Source organism: Vicugna pacos, chromosome 30 (genome assembly GCF_048564905.1).
Source record: "Vicugna pacos chromosome 30, VicPac4, whole genome shotgun sequence".
Taxonomy (NCBI): Eukaryota; Metazoa; Chordata; class Mammalia; order Artiodactyla; family Camelidae; genus Vicugna; species Vicugna pacos.
This window is the reverse complement of record NC_133016.1, coordinates 35,250,293-35,273,749: the sequence shown is the minus strand read 5'-3', so window position 1 is coordinate 35,273,749 and position 23,457 is coordinate 35,250,293. Positions and strand designations below refer to the sequence as shown.

At 43.3% G+C, this 23,457-nt stretch overlaps 1 long non-coding RNA gene across 2 annotated transcripts in view; it reads left to right on the top strand.

The window, feature by feature from the left end:
- The window catches only part of LOC140690401 (uncharacterized), a 33,053-nt gene extending 12,709 nt beyond the window's left edge, over nucleotides 1–20,344 (top strand). The window contains exons 11-16 of one of the 2 annotated variants that reach the window (XR_012065670.1): nucleotides 1,528–1,612; nucleotides 10,437–10,681; nucleotides 12,688–12,813; nucleotides 16,450–16,493; nucleotides 17,447–17,533; nucleotides 20,197–20,344. This is a non-coding gene — a long non-coding RNA (uncharacterized lncRNA). Of the gene's footprint in view, nucleotides 1–1,527; nucleotides 1,613–4,561; nucleotides 4,927–10,436; nucleotides 10,682–12,687; nucleotides 12,814–16,449; nucleotides 16,494–17,446; nucleotides 17,534–20,196 lie in introns of those variants that run through there. The other variant, XR_012065671.1, reaches the window with a different exon arrangement.
- The last annotated feature ends 3,113 nt before the right edge of the window (nucleotides 20,345–23,457 follow it).

The following is a 23,457-nucleotide window of genomic DNA, read 5'->3' as shown; positions in this document are numbered from 1 at the left end:
ATGTATCCCTGTGAAACTGAAGATAATCCATATATGTGAGACACATATGAGTTAATTTGACCCTTTCTATTCAAATGTTGACATGTACCAAGTTGCAAATGGTAGGATGTAGACCATAGTGGCCTTACACAGGCTTAGAAAAATAAGTAACATTTTTTTCAATCACAAATCCAGAAGAAATCATCATAGTCTTATTAACTGACACTCAATAGAAATAAATAATAGAAATGAATTTTTCAGGGCTTGATCTTTGTTTGGCAATTCAGATAACCGTCTTCATTTACTTTTCTGCCCAAAACTAAGGTAGCCATTTATATTTGGTATATATGAAAACAGAAACACAGGAAAGTTTCTATTAGGAAATACCTTATGTAGAGATACAATTTCCATCGCCTTTCTTCTGGGTGTTTGATAAGTATGGAGGTTATCATTGCTGTCTATTTTTATATAAGACCGAGTTTCTTCATATGGCTGTACTTTTGAACATTAAAAAAAAAGATCATTTAGCTGCTCCATCTCCGTGTAACCATAATAATGAAATGGTAAAAATTTAGAATAGATTTTGGACCTTTCAACCAAACCTATTACCCATATTCACTGGTGACTAGACGGTGACAATATTACCCATTATTTTGTACCATTACATTGGTGTTAATATACTTCAATGGAAGTTGCATCATGAAAGCCATTAATTACCATCACAGTGCTTTAAAATCTTTTCTTGTAATAAATGGTAATATATATTGAATGAATACATGAATATCATTAATAGTAAATATTATTAAATATCTTTAAATAATAAATCATTAGATAATAAAAATATAATTAAGTAATAAACGCTAAGAACATTATTATTCATCTAGGATTGTTAAGGTGATTGTTCAAAACATGAAGTAAGAAGCATTTGGTTATATTTTTGCCTGCCAAGAAATATTGTCTACTGTATATAAATGTAATTTTTGGTACACTTTGACACCAAAAAAAAAAAAAATACTGCTTTACTCAACTTGTGAAAGTAATGTTACATTTTATTTTGAGGAAATGTTAATATAGATACTCATTTATTATATATATTTAGTTCTTTTAAATCTCTTAAGAAGTCTAATAATATTGCCAGATGTTTTAAAGATCTTAGAAAATTGTTAGGGTCAAAGGGCATAATCCAAAGAGTTTGGAAAAATGCTTTCAAAGTTAGTAAATAGTCCTTTTTCTCTACCCAGAACCTTTTGTGGGTTCTGTTAGTAAACTTCACCTTGAACCAGAAGATACTGTGAGTTATTTCCCAGGTCTTACTGGAGGAAGATTTTTGGTGATAAATTGCCCACGTTATGAGGGACTACTTCAGAGTTTGGTTACTTTTGAACTTATTCTTGCTGGCCTACTTTCGGATGAATACACAGCATCTACATTAAATCATTAGTTTTCTTTCAGACAAATGACCATTGCAAGTTTAATAAAACAAATTTAATTCAAATAATATAAGAAAATGAAGATTTAAGATATTCTTAAATATTGTTTCTCTTTCAGAATGGCCATCTTAACTCTAGAAGAATATCAGATCTGGAGTGTGAAAAATGTTCTTGCCAATGAGTTTTTGAATCTACTTTTCCAGGTATGTTTAAGGTAAATGACAGAGACCGAGGGCAGTGGTACCAGTAGTTCTACATCTTTTCCATTATGTAGTAGTTAGACAACTAGACTACAAAACCATATATTGTCAAAAGAACTGCATTAACCTGTACACCACCAGCAGATGGTAAGTTAGAGCGTGCGTGCTTCTTAGAGTCACAATGTGCATGATAGGAAAGTAGAGTATAGCTGATAATGTTTATCTTAATAACTCATGATAGAGCAGATTGTAGACACATAGAAAAGCATTTAAAATGTAAAAGCCATTATAATTTGCTATTTTTCTTTACTTTTTTTTTAAGACCCTCCCTAACAAGTAAGGCAGTGTGGACAGAGACATAGATCATAAGTTGGCAGCTGTAAATTTTTCACAAAGTATACCATCTTTCCAGTTAGGAGGTTATTTTAGATGCAGAGCTGTTTCTTAATTTTCTTTCTTTCTTTCTTTTTTTCTTTTTTGTAATTTAATTCTTTAGAAGGTCCAATAAAGATTGAAGGAGAAAGGAGGAAAGAAAAGCTGTCAGGGGTGAACATGAAATCATAAAACTTGCCAGATTTTAAGTATTTTTCCAGTTAAAGTAGTTCTTTTTGCTCCAATTTAAAGAAACAACTTATAGTTTCCCATTTTTCATAATTCTTCAAAAATATATGTTGATTTAATAGTATTTTACAGGGGGGAGGGGTGTGAGTAGGGACAGACTGGAAGTTCAAGATTTGTAAATACTGACAGGTATATATAGAATAGATAAACAAGCTTATACTGTATAGCACAGGGAAATATATTCAAGAATTTGTAGTAGCTCATGGTGAAAAAATATGAAAGCAAATATACGTATATTCATAAAGGACTGAAAAATTGTGCTGTACACCAGAAATTGACACAACATTGTAAATGGACTATAACTCAGTTAAAAAATAAAAGATATAACTGTTAGAACACTATAAAAAAAAGTAGTATTTTAGATTTTTTTTTATTTTATTCTCCTTTTCTTATAAAAGCACCCCTATGAAGATCAATAAGGCTTGATATCTTCATATCTATCATGATCCTCCATTGTGAATACAGAGTAACCTGCCTGTGGCACAGCTATGTTAGAATAAATGAAAATTGAACTCTTCCTGACAGCTAATATCTAATGTATATTTAAAGCATATGAAATCTGATAAGCCTGTGATGCCCATTTAAATCAATCAGTTGCTCCACTGTCAGTTATCTGCCAGGATCTAAGTTGATATGTCTTTATAAAATATAAATACATATAAAAATAATATAAACCTACTATAAACAGAAATGACTTGGTTAGTAATATGAAAATTGAGCAGCTATTTTTATCTCATTTAAAATGATGCCCTCAATTACTTTAAGTTATCATTAATTATATAGATATTTTGACCACTGAAGTTTGTGTCTGAGTCATGTTGCAGCTCTTACATAGCAAAGCATTTTGAACTTTTATATTGCCTTTCCTATTTTCTCATGCTTATCAGGGACTTGCATAGGCACTATTTTTTCTATGACTCTATAAACAGATGTATGCCTGAAATTTTCTTTTGTGTCTCAGGGTTTCTAGCATTATATTACTGACAGATTTTTTATTGGTTAGCAATCTAATTTTTTTCTTGGTATATATAGTCCTTTCAGTCCTTTCAAATATATATATATATATATATATATATGTATATATATACTACATATATATATATGTAGTCAGTTTTCAATTTTGTGTCAATTTCTGGTGTGCAGCACAATGCTTCAGTCATACATGAACATACATATATTCATTTTCATACTCTTTTTCACCATAAGTTACTACAAAACTTTATTGAATATAGTTCCCTGTGCTATACAGTATGAACTTGTTTATAAATTGGGAGTTTGAGATTTCCAGGTACTAAATATTAACATTACATTTTATGATGCTCACTTTATCCCATATTCAGACATGCTTTTAAAACTTTATTTTCACTTAATATATAAGCAAGCAGGCTTACTCTAAATTGTTTTATTTTCTGTCTGTTTCTAAAATAGAATTAGCTAATAAATTCAGTGATAAAAGCTTGAATTATACTTTTATTTTATTTGCCAAGATCCCACTCCTGGCTGACCATTTTGGGTATTTAAGTATAAAGTAAGTAAATGTCAGTAGAATTAGGAAACCATTCCTGTGGTAATATTATTTTCAGTCCTTTCAAATAAACTCAGTGCCCAATATTTTGCAGAGGAAGCATTCTAAACATGACCAGGATCTTCTATCTTATACGTTTGTCAGAAAGTATCAAATGTTAAACAGTTTGATAAACAGAATAGTGCACCACACTGACCCCTACCTATATCCATGTTCTAATCCTGAAATCTGTGAATATGTTATTTTACATGGCAAAGGGTATTTTGCAGATGTATCAGGTTAAGGACTCTGAGACAGGGAGATTAGCCTGGATTATCTACATGGGCCTAGTCTAACAACAGGAGTCCTTAAAAATTGAAAATCTTTCCCAGATGTGGTCAGAAAGATATGACTTTGGAAGAAGGATTAGAAAGCTGTAAAGCTGTTAGCTTTGAAGATAGAGGAAGGGTCATGGGTAAAGAAATGTGGGTGAACACTAGAAGCCGGAAAAGACAAGGAAATATATTCTTCCTTTGACTTACAGAAGGGCATACAGCCTGCTGACATCTTGATTTTTAGCCAAGTGATACCTGTTCCTGACTTGACCTACAGAATCATAAAATAATAAGTTTGTGTTGCTTTAAGCTGCAAAATTTGTGATAATTTGTAACAGCAGTGATAAAAATAAGTATAGGGGAGGTAATCCAAATTTATGGATTGGAGGGTTCAACATTTTAAAGATGTCAGTTCCCCTTCAACTGATTCAAAGATTTATATGTGCACATCAAAATCCCCAAAACTTAATTGTTGTTACTGTTTCTTTGTAGAACTTGACAAGCTGATTCTAAATACATAGAGAAGCTTGAAGAGCCAACAATAGCCAAGCTGATATTAAAGAACAATGTTAAAGAACTTATTATAAAACAATATTAAGTCTATGTGATAACTACCTAAAGTTAGACATATAGACCAATGGAACAGTATTGAATTAAACCCTGTACCATACATGAACAGTAATTTTAGATAGATTATAAATCTAATAAATTTGAAACAAAAAGCAAAGCATCTGGGGGAGAGTAAAGCTCAGGTGGAATGTGTGCTTAGCATGCATAAGGTCTTGGGTTCAACTCCCAGTACCTCCATTAAAATAAATAACCTAATCCCCCACCAAAATAAAGCATCTAGAAAATAGTGTAGGAGATATTTTAATGACTTTGAAGCGGCAAAGAGTTCTTAAACAGGACACAGCACTAAACATAAAAGAAGAGTTTTAAGTTGGACTTCAGTAAAATTAAGAATTATTTTTATCAAGAGATACCACTAAGAAAGTGAAAAGCCACATGGTGCGAAAATATATTTGCTATATCTATATCCACCAAAAGACTTGTATCTAGGGCATATAGAGAACAAAAACCAGTGTAGAAAAAGGCAAAACCTCAATATTAAAATGTGCAAAAAAATTGAACAGGTGCTTCATAAAAAAAAAGAAAAATCCAAATAAGCTATGAAAAGTGGCTGAGCTCGTTAGTAATAATAAAAATACGTACTAAAACCACACTTGGAACACCATTAGACATCCACTAGAATAGTTAGTTGTTAAGTGATATGAAGCATTGGTGAGGGTAACATGCAATGGGGACTCTTACACATGGCCAGTGGGAATATAAATTCTTACAAATAATTTGAAAGTAGGCTTTTTGAATGAAAGTTATATATGTATATGTGTGTGTGTGTATATATGTACACACACACACATATACATACATACAAACACACACTCCCTGTGTACCCTTCAGAAGCTTCTACATCAGAGCACAAAAGGACATCCAGAAAATTCTCATAATCACTATTTGTTATAGCCCCAAATAGAAAATGACCCAAACACCTGTCAACAATAAATACATAACCATAAGTGGTGGCACATGCATACAAGTTGTATACTTTAAAGCAATAAAAATAAATATACTAGTTTACAGAAAACACTAGTGGATGAATCTTACATAATGTTGAGTGGAATGTACGGGACTAAAAATTTCAAAAGCAAAAAAACCAATCCATGGTGGCTGAATTTAGGATGGTGAATCCATCAAAGGGGTGCCATAGTATCTGGGAAGAAACCCAAAGTGGAACAGCAATGTTCTGTTTCTTGACTGGATGAAGGTTACATAGATGTGTTTACTTTGTGAAAAATCACTGAGCTGTATACTTAAGATATGTTCACATGTAAGCATGTATATTATATTTGCATTTTTTAAAAAAAATGTTTGCTTGCAAAAAAAGATATCCAAAGCCTAAGTATTTATCAGTAGGAGAATGGATAAAACAAATGATAGTATATTCAAACAATGGAATACAATTCAACAATAAAAAAGAATCAACTACTGATACAAGGATGAACCTCAAAAGCCTAATTTATACATTTCATTGTCAGGTAAATTTTAACTCAGAAGGTAAACAAAACTATAAGCAGGCATGTGCCCTAGGGGGAGGGGTGCTGAAGCCTTTGTCTCCTCAGACCTGTGCCATTACTGACACATCTCGCAAGAAGAGAGGCAGGGCTCAGCCACAGCTACCATCTCCTCCTGTGCATATTGCCAGGGCGGGGGCAGGGCTGAGACCTGAATCTGCACGTGGGGGCCCCACAACCTTTTAGGCAGGACTGAGACTTGTTTATAGCCTGAGGCAGAGAGGATTTTTCTACCCTGACACCTCAGAGAACTTGTGCCGCCAAGGGAAACAAGGAGCTCAGATTTGGCACAGAGCGTAGGCGGGGCTGTTCCGTGGTCTTCCCTGAGCCCACCTACAGACCGCCTACCCGAGGCAGAGCAGGCAGCTGCACAGAGCAGCGGAGCGACCAGCACCAGGAGAGGGCAGGTGGGCAGCCACCCACCTTCCTGGCAGGAACACAGCACCTGACCACAGTGCTGGGACAGGGTGTGATCTGCCCACCTGCTTCCCCCTAAGCACAGCATCTGACTGTGGCATCAGGAGGGGGAGTGACCTGCCCACCCACTGGATAAGAGTTCAGCTCCTGACCTAGTGTTAGGAGGGGGCACAATCTGCTGGCCAACAGCCACTGAGAGCAGCACAGATGAGGGTGCCAACAGAAGGCCTATGAAACAGCAAGCTGAGTTCATGAAGCAGGGCAAAGACACAAAGACCTCTCGATAAAATCATTAAGGGCACACCATCTCCAGGATAAGTAGGTAACTGCTACTCCTTAAGCCACGGTGCCAGAGAGATATGAGCAATGTGAAGAAGCAGAGAAACCACTCCCAATGAAAAGATCAAGAGAAATCCCCTGAAAGCATGAACAAAGAAATAGACATTGATGGTCTATTAAATCAAGATTTCAAAAAAGAGTGATCAAAGTACTGAAGGAACTAAAAGAAATAGTGTTTAGGTATATAAAATGTATCAAAAATGAAATAGAAACTATAAAGAAGAAGTAGGTAGGATTAGTAAACTCATTGGCTGAGATGAGAGCTGACCTAAAGGCTGTGCAAAGCAGACAAGAAAATACAGAAGAATAAATAAGTGACCTAGAAGACAGGACAACAGAAAGCACCCAATCAGAACAGCTGAGAGAAAAACAAATGAAAAACAAAACAATATACGGGACCTATGGGGTAATATAAACTGTGCCAATGTATGCATAATAGGAGTTCCAGAAGGGGAAAAAGAACAAAGCGGATTGAAAAGGTATGGGAAGGACTCATGACTGAAAATTTCCCAAACCTAAAGAAGGAATCATATCCAAGCACAGGAGGCTCAGAGGGTCCCAAGCAGGAAGAACCGAAACAGACCCACACCAAGGCATATCCTAATCAAGATAGCCAGATTCAAGGATAAAGAAATGATCCTAAAGGTAGCAAGAGAAAAACAAAGAGTGAGTTACAAGGGAACCCCCATAAGGTTTTCAGCTGATTTTTCTACACTATTTACAACAGCTAAGGCATGGAAACAGCCTAAAATGTCCATCAACAGATGACTGGATAAAGATGTGGGATATTTATATGATGGGATACTATTCAGCCACAAAAACTGACTACATAACGCCATTTGCAGAGATATGGATGCTCCTGAAGAATGTTATTCATGGTGGAGCAGTACAGAAAGAGAAAGAGAAATACCATGTGAGATCACTCATGTGTGGAATCTTAAATATATGCAAGATCTTGTGGTAACTCACAGCAAAAAAAAAAAAGTGACAATGAATATATGTACGTTCATGTATAACTGAAAAATTGTGCTCTACACTGGAATTTGTCATAACATTGTAAAATGACTCTTACTCAATAAAAAATGTTTAAAAATAAATAAAATAAAATATAACCTTTAAAATACTGTATAATGAGAGGTGTGATGTTCTAGTATCTGTTCTAAGAAGTACGTTAGACACATATAAGAATAGCCAATGGTCAGAAAGATCACATGTTATCAGCTACCACCCCATGCAAATTAATGACATTTAGCAGATATTCATATATGTGTGTAAATATATAAAATAGGTATTAGTCTATATGTAAATCAAATCAAATATTATATTATAATCTAATGTAAAATCATATCAGCAAAAGCACTGTGCTGACATAAGTGTCTTGGTGTAAACAGATTACAATTTTTTATTGAGTTGTCATAATGGGATAATATTGTGAACCAAGTGGAAATTGTAAAAAAAAGTTATCCAAAAAAAAAAAAAAATCCTGACTACATGAAAAGATGCAGTTACTATAAGGCCTTTCCCATTATTTACTATCAGTGTCAGAAAGTCTTGGAATAAGTTAGGAGAATTAAAAACTCTAACAAGACACAAGAATGCACTCTCTGTTAAAGAAAATAAACGAAAAGAAAAAAACAAATGAATAGACAATTAAGGTCCTACAGATAAAAATACCAATTTTTATGGGAAATAGCCTTAAAATAAAAAATAAGGAGATTATATTCTAATTTCACCTTTTGAATTAAGATATACAAAATTTAGCTGAATACCTTCGTATTTTGCACTTATGAAGAAAAAAATGTATTTGCAATGAAAAAGCAGCCATTACCCTGCCTTTTGAGTATTCTAAAGTTTTAGGTCTGAATATATTTCATCTTAAATGATCTTAAGCACTATGCAGTGGTTGGTGTTTTAAAAATACCACTGTGTGTGGAACTTCTAAAAGTGCTTCAAAAAATTTGTATTTTTGTAATAATTTAGCAATGGCCTGGATATTATTTTTAAGAAGACAACTCACCATGGAATACTGCAAGATTTTTTCAATGAGTTTATATTCACACATGTTTAAGATTGTCACTGTATTATGAGAAAATGTCAACCGTGGCAGTATTTTGACTTGAAAATGAGATAAGCTGAGAAGCATATTTTAAGTATAAACTAAATGATTGCATTCCTTTAAAGACAAGAAAGTAAAAGCATGATAAACTCTGACTTTGACACACTTAAAATATAAAAATTAATATAATGTAATTTTACACACTTCTCTTTAACTCTCAGTACTTTCTCAGCCCCTTTCCCATTACACCCGCGTCCCCGCTCCTGACCCTTGGTGTACACACCTCCGTTCACACGGAGAAAGGGGGGACCCGGGCGGTGAGGACCAGGGGAGCGGACACCCCCGCGGCCCGGATGGACACGGACACTCACACCCGCATCCCCGCTCCTGACCCGCGGTGTACACACCTACGATCACACGGGGGAAGGGGGGACCCGGGCGGTGAGGACCAGGGGCGCGGACACCCCAGCGGCCCCGATGGACACGGACACTCACCCGCTCCCGGCGGGCGAGGAGAATAGTCGAAGCGGGCCCGCCAGGGCACACGTCCCCTCCTGCCCTGCTGGCCGGGGCCCCAGCTCGGTCAGGTCCACACACACCCCGGCAGGAAGCGGGCTCAGGCCGTGGGAAACCGGCGTAACTTCAGACAGAGAGTGGGGAGCATCCTCCCGCAGACACGCAGGCAGCGCTGTACCGGAGCCTCCTTGGCGCCGCCCTCTCAGGCCTGAGGAAAGCAAGCTCCGCCCCCAGGGAAGACGCTGGCTGCTGATGCGGACTGCGCATGCGCACCGCCACCTAAGACACGCTGGCTTCGTTCGCCCCCTGCAGGTCCTCGAGGGCGGTGCAGGATACTCGGAACTCACTGTAGAACACATGACCCCTCCCAGCCATGATGCTAAATCAATGGAAATCTCAGTGCCCTGGCCTCTTTTTTAATGGCACTGGTGATGCTCTCATCCAGCCATGCCTGCTCTCTTGCCTGGCACATGCCTCAGTCCTTGGAATCCCGCCTGAATCAGATTCTGTTCTGGAGGAAGGACAGGTGCAGAAGAATCTCAAAATTCCAGACTTAGAAGATGACCAGGAACCCAAACTCAACTCTGTCAACTCCCTGGGGTCCCCTGAGGAGTGTGGTTTTCTCAGAACCATCTGCCCTGTGTCAGGAGCAGACCAAGCCTCAGGTAGCTTAGAGAGGCTATCATGCAGCACATGCTTTGGATGGTTCTCAGTTCTGACCTGCATGATCTTGAGACCCTTTTGTAACTCCTAACACTCTGTTTTCTCATACCTATAGTGATGGTTATTGATGACTGAGTTAAACCTCTTACAATGCTGAGGTGCTATTCTTCCTTGGATAACAGAATATTTTGAAGGGATCAACTGTTTATCACTTCCCCCTAATGAAGTATGTTTTTAAAACTAGAAATATTTCAGGGGGCACTCAGGTCCTCCTCTTGCACCAGTTCCTGAGGTGTTGGCAGTTTCTGCTCTGAGCTCCAGATCCTGATCCTGCCGGTGGTCTATGGTGATGCCAGTGTGTACATGCTCTTCCTTTTGCACCGGTGTGGAAAGGAGACAGCCCTTCCCCTACATGAGGCTGCAACACGCTGACACTCAAAGCAGGCACAATGAAGAACCAGCTAGAGTCCCCGGTACCAGCTGTCCCAGGTAGAAACGTCACCTTCACCACAGTGTTCCTGTGCTCCTATCAGGCCTTCACTACTCCCAGCAGGCCATGCATGAGCAGTGTGACAGTGTGACACCTGCACAGCATGGTGGTGATGATCCCACCTTATCTGTTTCTTTTTGGAATGTCCCCACACCTCTCTGAGCTTCACTTTGCTCTTCTCACAGGCAGAGTTGTACAGGCATGAACCTCACAGGGTTATGGTAGGTAGTCACGGTAGCTGCTCACCCAGTGGCAGGCTCTGCCGAGAGGGCTGCTGGGAGTGCTGTGTGTCTTCACACTTGTCCTTCACTCTCCCCAGTGAAAACACTCTTGGCCTTATCCTTCCCTGGTCTGCGGCCTTTCTGTGCTTGCAAAAGAACATGGAAACTATCTGCAAAGAAGTTTTGAGGTTCTGTCCATCTGGTCCAGGAAATGCTGACTCTCCTAGATGTGCTGTTGGGTGGGCTCTCATGGGAGGGGCTTGGGCAGGACTTCCCTTTGCAATAAGCTGCCCCACCCAGCCCTTTCCATGATCCAGACTCCTGGGACCAGGGTGCAAATCCCCAGCTCCGCACTTGTCAACCATGTGACCTGGGCAACTTTCTCAAACCCAAGCTTTGTCCACCCACGGTTAGCAGAGATGGGGGATAACAGGATGTCCCGCACAGAGTGTCTGTGCAGATTAAGTGAGGTAGAACAGACAGAACAGTGGTGGGGCCTGGCCCATTGGTTGACAGAAGGGAGCTCACCATGTGCAGCAAGTTCCACGGGTCACCCAGCAATCTGCCCAGAGGCTTAGCCACTCCATCGCTATCATGCATGTGAAGTCCACTTAACCACATGGGAGAGAAACAAACACATATTCTGAGTGTAGCTATCACAGGGAAAATTGCATCTGAGCGGGGAGTAATACCAGAGGGTGATCAGGATGGAGGAAGATGCCCCCTGGGTTTGAGCAGACTGGAGCTGCCCTCCAGAGCCTGGGGTTAGTGAGGATGGGCTTGTAGAAATGCCCCTCTCCTTTACCCATCAATGCTGGGTCCTGCGGGTACTGAGTCCCACAACCGGTGTGCTGCTTGGGTCCTCAGCACAGAGAAAAACCCAGGGGTTCCCACAAGGCTTCGGCCACATCCTCTGCTTCCTGAACTCCCACTCTGGTGACCCCACCTTGGATGCAGAGATGAGGTGAGGCAGGGACCTGTGCTGTCAACATCACTGCTCTACCCTGGGAATCTGGCACACAGTAGGTGCTTGGTAAGACATTGTTGAATGAACAGCAATACTGGGCCAAGTTTCTGTGGGTGTCTGTGCCCCCAGATCAGGGACCCCTCAGGGCCCACCTCACAAGTGACATGAAAATAATAATCCCACCAGGAGCAATAACAGTTCCTCAGAATAAATGGGCTTTTCCAAGCACTCTCCACCTGTTGCAAAGGCCTCCAAGCAGGGAAGTGGGCTGTCAGTGGCAGCACTGCACTCTCCACTGTAACAAGGAGAAAGCCAAGGGCCACAGAGAGGAGTGCCTTTCCAGTGTCACTGCTCACTTTCCCACCTTTTGGGAGACCAGGAGGCTTTTCTACTACATTCTGGCTCTGAAGCCCCAATACTGTGTGGACATGCCTCCCTCCCCGGAGCAAGGAACCACTAAGTGACCTGTCACTTGTCACCAAGCAGACAGGCTCATTCCAGCTCATTGTGCCACCAGCAGGTTGTGCTAGAAGCAGAATCCTCTGGGAGACATCACACTCTCCCAAGCTGGAAACAGGTGAACAGCTCACAGGTTTCCTGAAGAGGATGGTCACATGGCCTTGATCTGGCCGATCAGCATTTTCCATCCTCCCTGGCCACTGTGATTGGCTCAAGGCTGGGCACCAGCCCAATCAGGCTCCACGGAGGTCAGGCCTAGTTGCTGGAATCCTGGGAGCAGAGAAGTTCTATTTCAGTTGGGAGTTGAGGGGTGGTGATGTCAGCCTGTGGCAGTTGGTGACTCTCTTGCTTTATAAAGGCAGAGCCATGTGAAGATGACACCAGTGGCAGAGCCCAGAGGTGGGGAAGGATGACTTTTGTTGATGTCACTGAGCACCAGGTACAGACCTGCCTGAAGCTATCTGCCTGTGGACGTCTCAGTTAGGTAAGTCATTCTCTCCTGCCCTGTTTGCTTCTTAAAGCCACTTTGGTGTTCTGTCACTGGTTTTAAGAAAAAGTTTGACTATTCCTTCAAGCTGGCTAAATGGAGACCCTGGAACTGCAACAGTGAGGTGACAGGCAACAATGTGGCAAATAGACTCCAGAGGCCTCTGTTCAAACAGGGGATTGTAAATGACAAGGGAGAGTACACATGGCCTCAGTGAACAGATTTGCTACTGGTAGCTCCCAGTTCCTGGATATTAGAGTGCATGCACTCAGCCAAGTCTCAGCTCTGCTGTCACACCTGCTAACCCACAACTCTCCTCTCCCACCTGCCAGGCCTAGGGGGGGCTGGACACCCCCGGGCACCTGAAACAGCCCAGGGCTTTGTGTAGTAATTTACACAGGCTGCCCCCAGTTCTGAGGGTGAGGGTGACTGGGTTCCAGTTTACAGAGAAAACAGACTAGACGTTCTCACTGGTGAGATGTGGGGGTGGGACCCCAATCTACCATCTGACCTATGACTTCGGAGTGGACAGCCTCCCCACCCTCAGCCAGGATGCTTGCTAAGCCTCGGGGCTCAGGAGTCCTGTTCCCTCCATCACCCCTCCTGGAGGTGAGAGTGGGGGGCTCTTCTCTATACAACATTCACCCCTGCAGGGGCACACGTGTGACCTCACAGTCTGTCATCCCTTCCTTATGACCTGGACCTCCTTGATGTGTGAGCACTGCAGATCATGGGTGCACACGTGGGCAGGTGCACCATGACTGAGAGGACAGCACTCCAATTTAAGCCCCCTCCATGCTCAGATGATTACATCCTGGAATTGAGGGGTTCCCAGGGGTCAGGTGGCCAATTCTGGCCTTAGGGGCAAATTCTTATCACCCAGGGGGCTAATTTTTAAATTAAATTACACATTTACAATTCAATAGTCAAGCCCCTTTCTAGGCAGCCTTGTAGCCTCTCAGCTTTTACCCCTCGCTGTGACCATGTTCTAAGCTTCAAATTGAGTGCCATTATGGACATGAACATGTCCCTGTCATGTGTCACCTTCACAGTAAGCGGCCACCCCAAACTCCTCTCCCTTCCCCTTGTCGATATCTCCACACAGGGAGTAGGGTCCTTTTGATGCAGTTGTGCAAATGTGCGAGCTAAGGGTTTAGAATGTCCAGGCTAGGAGGGGTCTTCTCCACATGGCAGGGCAGGTGGGCTGGCAGGGGGTGATGGTTCACTTGTAAAACCTCAGCTGGTTTCAGGCAGTGACCACAGACTGGCAGCCAAGGGCTCAGCTGGTGCAGAGTAAGCGGATTAAATGTGTTCACCCAGACGCCTTGGGAGTGGCAGCCCTGGAGTACGACTACAAGTGAGGAAGGTGGAGGATCCCCAGTGCCTGGACCTCCAACTTCTAAAAATCAGGACTGAGATGTGGCTTTGAAATCAGAACACTGGAATTCAAAGCTTCCCCCACCACTTTGTCAATAATTCAGAGCAAATCAGCCTCAGTTTTCTCACGTGTAAAATGAGAACTTTGAAGCCTCTCCCTCTGAGGGTGTGGAGGGAAGTAAATGCGGTGACAGCAGAGCACAGGAGCTGTCTGGGCTGAGCCTGCATACAGGCAGGCCTTTGTTGCTGCCATGACCACTGTCTTCCAGGGCAGGGTCTGCACTCGTTCCCTGTGAAGGTCCAGACAGTAAACATTCTAGGCTTTGAGGGACCTACAGTCTCTGTCACAACTACCACCCTCTGCTGTTGGAGGGCAAAGGCAGCTCCTGCAGTAGGTAGTCCAGGCTCGCACCCCCGCTTCCTGACATAAGTATTCCTGAGATACAATTTTCACATAACTTTGTTGGCTTTAGGTGTGCAGCATAATGACTTGTTACATGTGCATATTGTGAAATGATCAGTTCATTAACTTTACTTGACGTCTGTCATCACCCATAGTGACACACTATTTTCCTTGTGATGAGAAATTTTAAGAAGTACTCTCTTAACTAACAAATGCACAACGCAGTGCTGTTAACTACAGTCACCTTGCAGTACATTATGTCCCCAGGACTTGTTTATCTTCTAACTGGAAGTTTGTACATTTTGATTATCTTCCCGAATTTCAATCACCCCCTGACTCACCTCTGGCAACCACCAACCTGATCTCTGTTTCTATGTGTTTCGGTTTATTTTGTAGATTCCACATATAAATGAGATCATAGGTATTTGTCTTTCTGTCTTATTTATTTCACTTAGCATAATACCCTGAAGGTCCACCCAAGTTGTCACAAATGGCAGTATTTCACTTTTTTAATGTCTGAATAAGATTCCATTTTATATACATATATATGCATCACGTTTTCTGTACCCATTCATCTGCTGATGGACACTTAGGTTGTTTACATATCTTGGTTATTGTAAATAATGATACAGTGAACATGAGGGTGCAGTTGTCTCATTGACATAGTGATTTCATTTCCTTTGGATATATTTCCTGCAGTGGACTTGCTGGATCATATGGAAGTTCTAATTTTAAATTTTGGGGGAGCCTTCTTACTCTTTTCCCGAGTGATAGCACCAATTTACATTCCCACCAACATTGCACAAGTTTCCCTTTACTTCACACCACCACCATCACTTGTTATCTCTTGTATTTTGATGACACCCACCCTGACAGGTGAGAGGGGGTATCTCACTGGGGTTTTGATTTGCATTTCCCTGATGGTGAGTGATGTTGAGCACCTTTTCATGTACCTGATAGACATCTGTGTGCCTTCTTTGGAAAAATGTCTATTCAGTTCCTCTGCCCACTTTTTAAATCAGATTGCTTGTTTTTTGCTGTTGAATTGTAAGAGTTTTTTATATGTTTTGGGTGTTAACCCCTTATCAGATATATAGTCTGAAAGTACTTTCTCCCCTTCTGTCTGTTATCCTACCCTCTGCTTTCTGGATGACAGGGGTCCAGGCACTTGGGAATCTCTGCTTCTCACGTGTTTCCAATGGTGGGTGGGTGAGGGCTGTGTTCTGATAAAAGTGTGCACAACCGTGGGTCACTACCCCTTAGTTTAGAAGGTGGGCTCTGAAGAGTGCAGTGTGGGCAGGGATGTTTCCCTGAAGTCATCATTTGGATGGTCATGTGCTCTGGAACTCACATCATCTAGCCCGGGTGTGATGGGGCAATTTGCAAAGGGAGGACCTTGTAGCTAAGGCACTGACCAGGTGATCTTGTGTCTTGTTGGAAGGACCTGGAAACAAAGTTGTGTGGAACAGGGACTCCTCCAGGTCACAAGGCTCAGTTCAGACTTCTGGGATGCAGAGATCTGCTCAGAGCCACTGTCACTGAGGAGGGAAGGGCCTCAGGCAGGAGGGAGGAGTTGCTGGATTTCACTTGCCCTGTTTGTCAAGTTTCAGCTCTGGTGATGTGTGGAACATGGGCTTAGCTTTGGGAATGTAAGAGGAGAGGTTCCTGGGGAAGGGCTGGCTTTTTCCTCTGATTGAGGTCCTACTGTGTGCCAATCACAGCAGTCCTCTGAGTCAGGGCTGGAAAGCCAGGCACAGAGAGGTCAGGGAGTTTCCAAGTCACACAACATTAGGGGCATCATTAGGGTCTGATGCAGACCTGACGCCCAGCCCACATTCTCTCTCCTTTCTCAGGACCATCATGATCCCACATGTCAGAATCACCCAGAGAGGCCCAGGTATGGGCACTGGGACCTTTCCTGCCTAACATGCCAGGAGCCTTAAGAGGGACGACAAGACACTTCCTGAGTCCATGATGCCCAGAGGCTGCTCTTAGCAAGAGGCTCAGCACACACTCCTGGATGAATCCTAGCTCTGTCCTGAGTCACTCTGTCCTCCCTGCCTCAGTTCTTCTGCCCACATGGGGCTGCAAACAGCAGCCACTTCACAAGGGTCTATGGAACCTCCAGGATCCTGGAAGCAGCGCCCTCACACAGGGAGCACGGTCTCCTTAACTTTTCCTCACCTCTTTGCTGGATGTAGAGTCCCAGAGGGGCACTGGCTTGTCCCAATTCTCACCCCAGATCAGGGTCCAGCAGGGGGTGGTGTCCAGGCTGGACTCTGTCCTCTGTCCCTTTTGGGGACCCTCATTCATTGCACCTTGGCTGCCTGGGCACTGTCTTCCAGGGGCCACTCTGTGCCTCCCACACCTACCTAGCATCCACCCACCCTGGGTTACTCCAGCGCCCTCTGGCCCTTGGCCACACACCTACTCCGTGTTGAGTGGAAATGAGGTGACCGACATGCTGGGCCTCCTGGACAGTCTGGAGGAGCCCGATATCCCCAACCTGCCCACCACACCAGGTGCCCAAGATGGGGAGAGGGTGTGCCTCCATTCATACTCTGATTTGCTCAGATTCTCAGCACCTACTTTGCTGGGTGGATATGGGGGCAGAGGTATGATGTAAAAGCAGGAGACCTGGACAGCAGACCATGAGAAGGGGGCTAGCCCAGGCTGGTCTCATAACCCCCTTAGATTTGACTTTATCATCTTTAAAGTGGGACAGACTCTTGTGAGGTGAGCAGGATCCTGACCCATAGCCAGGCACTGTCCTACACACCTTAGAGAAGCTTACTGACTCCTCATGAAAATCTGTGGGGCAGGGACAGGCATTATCACCCATTTCTGCAGAAGTAACTGAGGCGCAGAGAGAACAGCTGAGGTGACCACCCCAGATTACAGAGCCCAGGTCATCTGGTTCCAGTGTCCAGGCTCATGGTAAGTGCCCATTCTGGGTTTTCCTCCTCCCTTCATCCTCCACTGGGACCCATGGCCGCAGCCTCATCTCAGTGTGATTGTTCATGGGGAGCAGGGTGGTTGCACTGAGGGCCCGTTTCTCTGAGGACTGCTTTCCCAGAAGGCTCAAGGGGTTGACTGTATTCACTACTGGACACCCAGGCCTGGGCCCAGGCCAGCCACACTGCAAAGCCTGAATCAGTGATTGTTGAGTGAATACCTGAACCTCTGCGTGTATCTGCATGTTGCCCCCATTTCCTCATCTCCACAGCTGGCTACCCGGCCAAAACGTTGTGTAATCAGGCCTGGGCCAGGGACAGTCAAGGGGACCAGAGCTGCTCAGCTGGGGACAGGAAGCCTCAGGGGCCCTGTGGCTGTCCCAAGCACCTCCTGGGGCAATTCACAGGGAAGCCCAGACAGCTTCCAGGAACAGCAATCAGGTCCCAATCCCAGGGGTATAGGGTAGGTCTTGAGGGGTGTTCCTGAGACTGACTTTGTGTATGAAGGGGGCCTGGGGGTCAGGCTGCTTTCAACGTCCATTCCAGGCCCACACCCCTGCTGGCAGCATGGAGCTAGTCATAAAGGACACAGGTCGTGGGGCCAAGGCTATAGCAGGGCTCTGCTCCCTCTCTGTGGCTCAGTGTCCTCATCTGTAACAGAGAACTAGTAACAGGGCCATGGGAGGGCTCACTGAGACCCTCCTCTGTGGCTTTGGTTGGACACTGCCCTCTCTCTGCTCAGTGCCCTTCTCTGTAATAGAGAACTAGTAACATTTTTCTTAGCCCGTTTTGGCCCCATTTTTCTGAGTCTCTTTCTACATTGGGCCCAGGGCTTTCACAGAGATCACAGACTTGGGATGTAATCAGAGTGTGGTCACAGCCCTAGTGGTCTCAATTGAGGCCAGAGGAGCTTCAGGGGGGGTGGGAATCCAGAACTGCTTCATGGAGGAGGTAAGATCTGAGCTGTGTCCCCAAGGATGAGCTGTCATCTAGCTGAGGCCTAGCATTGAGCAGGACCCATGTACATGGTTAATGAGGGTGTGAATGAATGGATGGGCACCCCTCTAACAGAGAGTGAGGGGGGAGTCCCCTAGGCCAAAGCAGGAAACACAGGGCACCCTGGGGGAGCAGAGGGCGGGGCTGCAGTGTGATGCCTGCCTCACCCTTTATGGGTGTCTTGCCACCACTTTAGCGTGTGTTCTGGTGGATTTAGAGCCCTTTCCTCTCCTCTGCTAAAGTATCCTGCTCTTCATTCCCAGCAACATCCGCCTGTGTCACCTCAGTGTCCCCAAGTGGACCTGGACCTGTCTTGTGGGAGATTGTGAAGAGGGATTTGGTGTGCATCCCAAGAATGAAGTGGGAGGGAGAGGATAATAGGGACCTCCATAGGGGATCATGGGCTGGGAGACATCGGAGGGGTGGGGAAGGCAGAGCCTCAGAGCTGTAGGATCCTGCTAGTGGTGGCTCCTTCACGAGGGGCTTCACAGGAAGGAAGCAAACATGGGGTAAAGGCAGAGCTCAGTTTGGGGCTTGCTGACATGGAACAGCTCATCACAGAGATGTCCAGAGGAGCTGGATGTAGGGAACGAAGATGCCACTGATGTCAGGGTCAAAGCCTGAGACCCAGATGTGGTGGGGCGGTGGTGCAGGGGAAGGGGCTTGAGGATATCAAGATGTTCATTCATTGGGGTCCTCAGGGTGGGGACCTTCATGTTCATTTCATAGCCACCTGGTGCCTGACAGAGTTAGGCTTAGGGAGGTCACTGAGTAGACACGTGCCGATAACCTAGATTCTCCTCTTTCCACATAAAGTCCCTGGTGTGAAGCCAGCAGGCACTCTTCAGAGTCATACACCCTCACCCATGGGCTCTCTGTGTGCCTAGAGCCCAGTGGCCCCTTACCTCCCACTCCCCACTGCAGGACCCTTTGCACACCTGCATTTCCACAAGCTATAAAACATCTTCTCTTGCTGTGTGTTTACCCTATGAAACCTCATTGCCCCAGGAAGAGAGAACTCACATCCTTCCCTTATTAAAGTGGTAAAGCCTTTTGTTCAGAGAAGCCCCTGACAGATCTCACAACCAACAAGGTACCTGTGCATGAATTGATCATGCAGCCCCCTCCTCCTTGTGTGCACAGCACCCCCCCAATAACAGACCCCACACACTCAACATTGGCTCTCGTGTAGGCACCTCTTGCCTGTGTGGCCTGATGTTGCCTATAGCAGTGTCCCTATTGAACTTTCCTAAACCCTTCTCAGACGCTGGTAATTCTTTACCAACCCAAGTAATTAGCCTGCCATTGTGCCCACAACACCTGAAACAGAGTTGACTAAATTATGCAGACTGATGATGCAGGTTAATTTGCTATAAAGGTGAAATCAAGGTTTACAAATGAAAGCAACATACATACTCAAGGCAGGACTAAGAACTCACACGGATAACTAAGACCCTCCACATACATCCCACTTTGCCCTTAGGGCCTTTGGGATGGCTGCTCTTTCAGCCAGGCTCTCTCTCCCCCTGCTTCTTAAACACCTCCAGGAATCTGCTCAAATGTCCTCCCTGACCTTATTTTTCTCCATGGAACATATCACCTCCGGACATTGTATATATTTTACTTAATTTTCTCTGTGTCCCCCACCAGGCTGTCTGCTGCATGTGGATGGAGACCTGACTGCTTCACTACCTGCTGTGCCCGGTATCTGGAACCCACCCAACACAGTAGGACCTCAGAGATTTTGTGACGGGTGTGTGATCACTGTAGGCCACAGACAAAAGCCTTCCCAGCAGTCATGGTAAGAGTCATTCATACTCTACTTACTGAGCCCTACTGTGTGCTGGTTACTGACCTGGGTGGGAGGCATGCAGTGGATTAGACACAGTGAGCACACACAGCATGTTAGGAGGGACCTGTGCTCTGGAGAGCACATAAGGCTGGGGGAAGTCAGGAGTGCAGGAGTGGAGGAGAAGAGGGCCAGGTGGAGACAGTGGTGCCAGAGGAGACAGAGAGGTGGGGCCCAGGTCGTGTAGGGCTTTATGGCTCCTGTGAGGGCTTTTCCTCAGGGCAGCGGAACCATGGCTGGGTACGGAGCAGGGGCCCGTGTCCTGAATGCTATGCAGGAAATGGAGAAGGTGTCTGCTGGGGAGATGTGCTTGGAGGAGGCTGTCCCTGTAGACTGTGCAGGCAGAGAAGGCTCCTCTGAGGAGGTGACATCTGAGCTGAGCCCTTGTATGGACCGTGTTTCCACCTTCTGTAGACTGGATGCTTTCATCTGCCCTGCAGCCCTGTGCAGGACACACCCTGTTCTCAGTCACCTGGACTTGGCCTCCTGCCTCCCTTGTGGGCCCTCCCACCCCAGAAGGAGTCCTTCTAGATCTAACTCACTACCTCCTCCACTGGACTTGGACTCACACTGAGCCACTGTCCACCTGCCCAACTCACCCAGAGTCAAGTCCAGAAACTTGGGGGAGCCCCTCCACCACAGAGCCCATGAACTTACTCAAATGGCCAGTCCTCAGCCTGCTCACATGCCTCACACTCCCCTCCTGCAGAAACCCTGTGACAGATCATGTCCACAGCACCCTGCTCCTCCGATCCTGACCCCAGGCTTTCCCATGGGGTGTGACCCCGCATGGGTTGCAGTCCCCTCCTCCAGTCTGGTGAGTAGAAACTACCTTTTCTTTTTTCTTTTGTTAATATATTTATTTTTTTAATTTTTATTTTATTGAGTTATATTCAGTTTGCATTATTGTGTCAATTTCCAGCATAGAACATAATTTTGTCAATTGTGTTTACTCTTTCAAGAAACCATCTCTTGGCTTGATTTTTTCAAATGTTCCTTATATCTCTATTTTATTTTTTTCCTCCCTGATCTTTATTATTTCCTTCCTTCTGCTTACTTTTGTTATTTTTGCTCTTCTTTTTCTAAATCTTTTAGGTGGTAAGTTTGATTGTTTATTGCAGTTGTTCCTCGTTTTTGAGGTAGACCTGATTCTCTCGCTATAAACTTCCCTCTAAGCACTGCCTTTTCTGGATCCCATAGGTTCTGTATGGTTGTGTTTTCATCATCATTTGTCTGAATGTGTTTTTTATTTCTTCTTTGATTTCATCATCCACCCATTTTTTTTTAAAGTAGTATGTTGTTTAACCTCCATACTGTCATTTATTTCTCCTTTATTTTTCTGTAGTTCATTTCTAGTTTCATGGTATTGTGGTCAGAAAAAGTTGCTTCAAATATTTTCTATCTTCTTCAAATTGTTAATACTTCTTTTGTGACAAAGTATATGATCTATCCTAGAAAATGTGGTATGTGCACTTGAGAAGAATGTATGTTCTATTTTAGGGAAATATAATGTTCTGAAAATATTACCCAAGACAAATTGTTCTATTGTATCATTTAATTTCTATGTTGTCTTATTAATTTTATGTATGGAATATCTGTCCAGTGATGTTAATGGATTGTTAAAGTCTTCTACTGTGATTGTGTTCCGATCAAATTTTCCCTTTTTATCTGTTAGTATTTTCTTGTTATCTGTTATGTATTTAGGTGCTCCTATGTTGTGTTCATATATGTTAATGAGTGAAATATCTTCATCTATGACTCCTGTAATCATTATAAAATATCCTTCTTAATCTTTCTTTATAATCTTTGTTTTAAAGTCTATTTTATTTGAAATCACTGTTGATATTCCTGCTTTCTGGTCATTTCCATTTGTGTGGAATATCTTTTTCAATCCTCTCACTTTCAATCTATGTGTGTCCTTCTCCCTAACGTGGGTCTCTTCTATACAGCGTATTGTAGATACTTGCTTTATCATCCACTCTGCACTCTATGTCCTTTGATTAAAGCATTTTGTCCACTGACATTTATATTAATTATTGATAGAAATGTGTTTATTACACTTTGAACTTTGTTTTGCAGTTCATTTTGTATTTCCTCTTTGTTCCTTACTTTTTCTTTTTGTGGTTTGATAATTTTCCTTTTTATTATCTTGGTGTCTTTTTAGTTTTGTGACTCTATTGTAACTTTTTGGCTTGTGGTTAACCTACTTTGTACATATATTAACCCATTACTATATCTGTTTGTTTTAAACAGATAGTAATATAAGCTCAAACCCATCCTACCAAGAACAAAAAAGAGAGAGAGACAGAGAGAAAGAGAGAGAGAGAGAAACCTGTATATTTTCTTGCTCGCCTCTCCCACCCTTAATGATTTAGATGCCCTCTTTTATGATTTCATGTTTATTCTGTTGTAATTCATTGTAGCAATCACCTTTCCAATTATGGTTTTCTCCTTTTTGTAGCATCCTGCTTCTTTTCTATTTAGAGTAGGTCTTTCAATATTTCCTTTAGCATAGGTTTAGTGTTGCTAACTTCTTTTAGTTTTTGCTTGTCTGTGAAGTTCTTTATCTCTCCTTCTATTCTAAAGGATACCCTTGCTGGATAAAGTATCCTAGGCTGCATCATTTTTTCATTCAGGACTTTGAATATACCTTGCTTCTCCCTTCTGGCCTTTACTGTTTTTGTAGAGAAATCAGCTGAAAGTCTTATGGGGGTTCCCTTGTATCTCATTCTTTGTTTTTCTCTTGCTGCCTTTAGAATCATTTCCCATTCTCAACCCTGGTCATCCTGATTGTAATATGTCTTGGTGTGGGTCTGTTTGGGTCCTCCTTGTTTGGGACGCTCTGTGTTTCCTGTACTTGGATATCTGATTCCTTCTTTAGGTTTGGGAAGTTTTCAGTCATGATTCCTTCAAATATCTTTTCAATCTCCTTTGTTCTTTCTTCTCCTTCTGAGACCCCCATTATGAGTAGGTTGGCATGCTTTATGTTATTCCATAGGTCCCTTATATTGCTTTCATTGGTTTTTATTTGTTGTCTCTCAGCTGTTTTGTTGTCCTGTCTT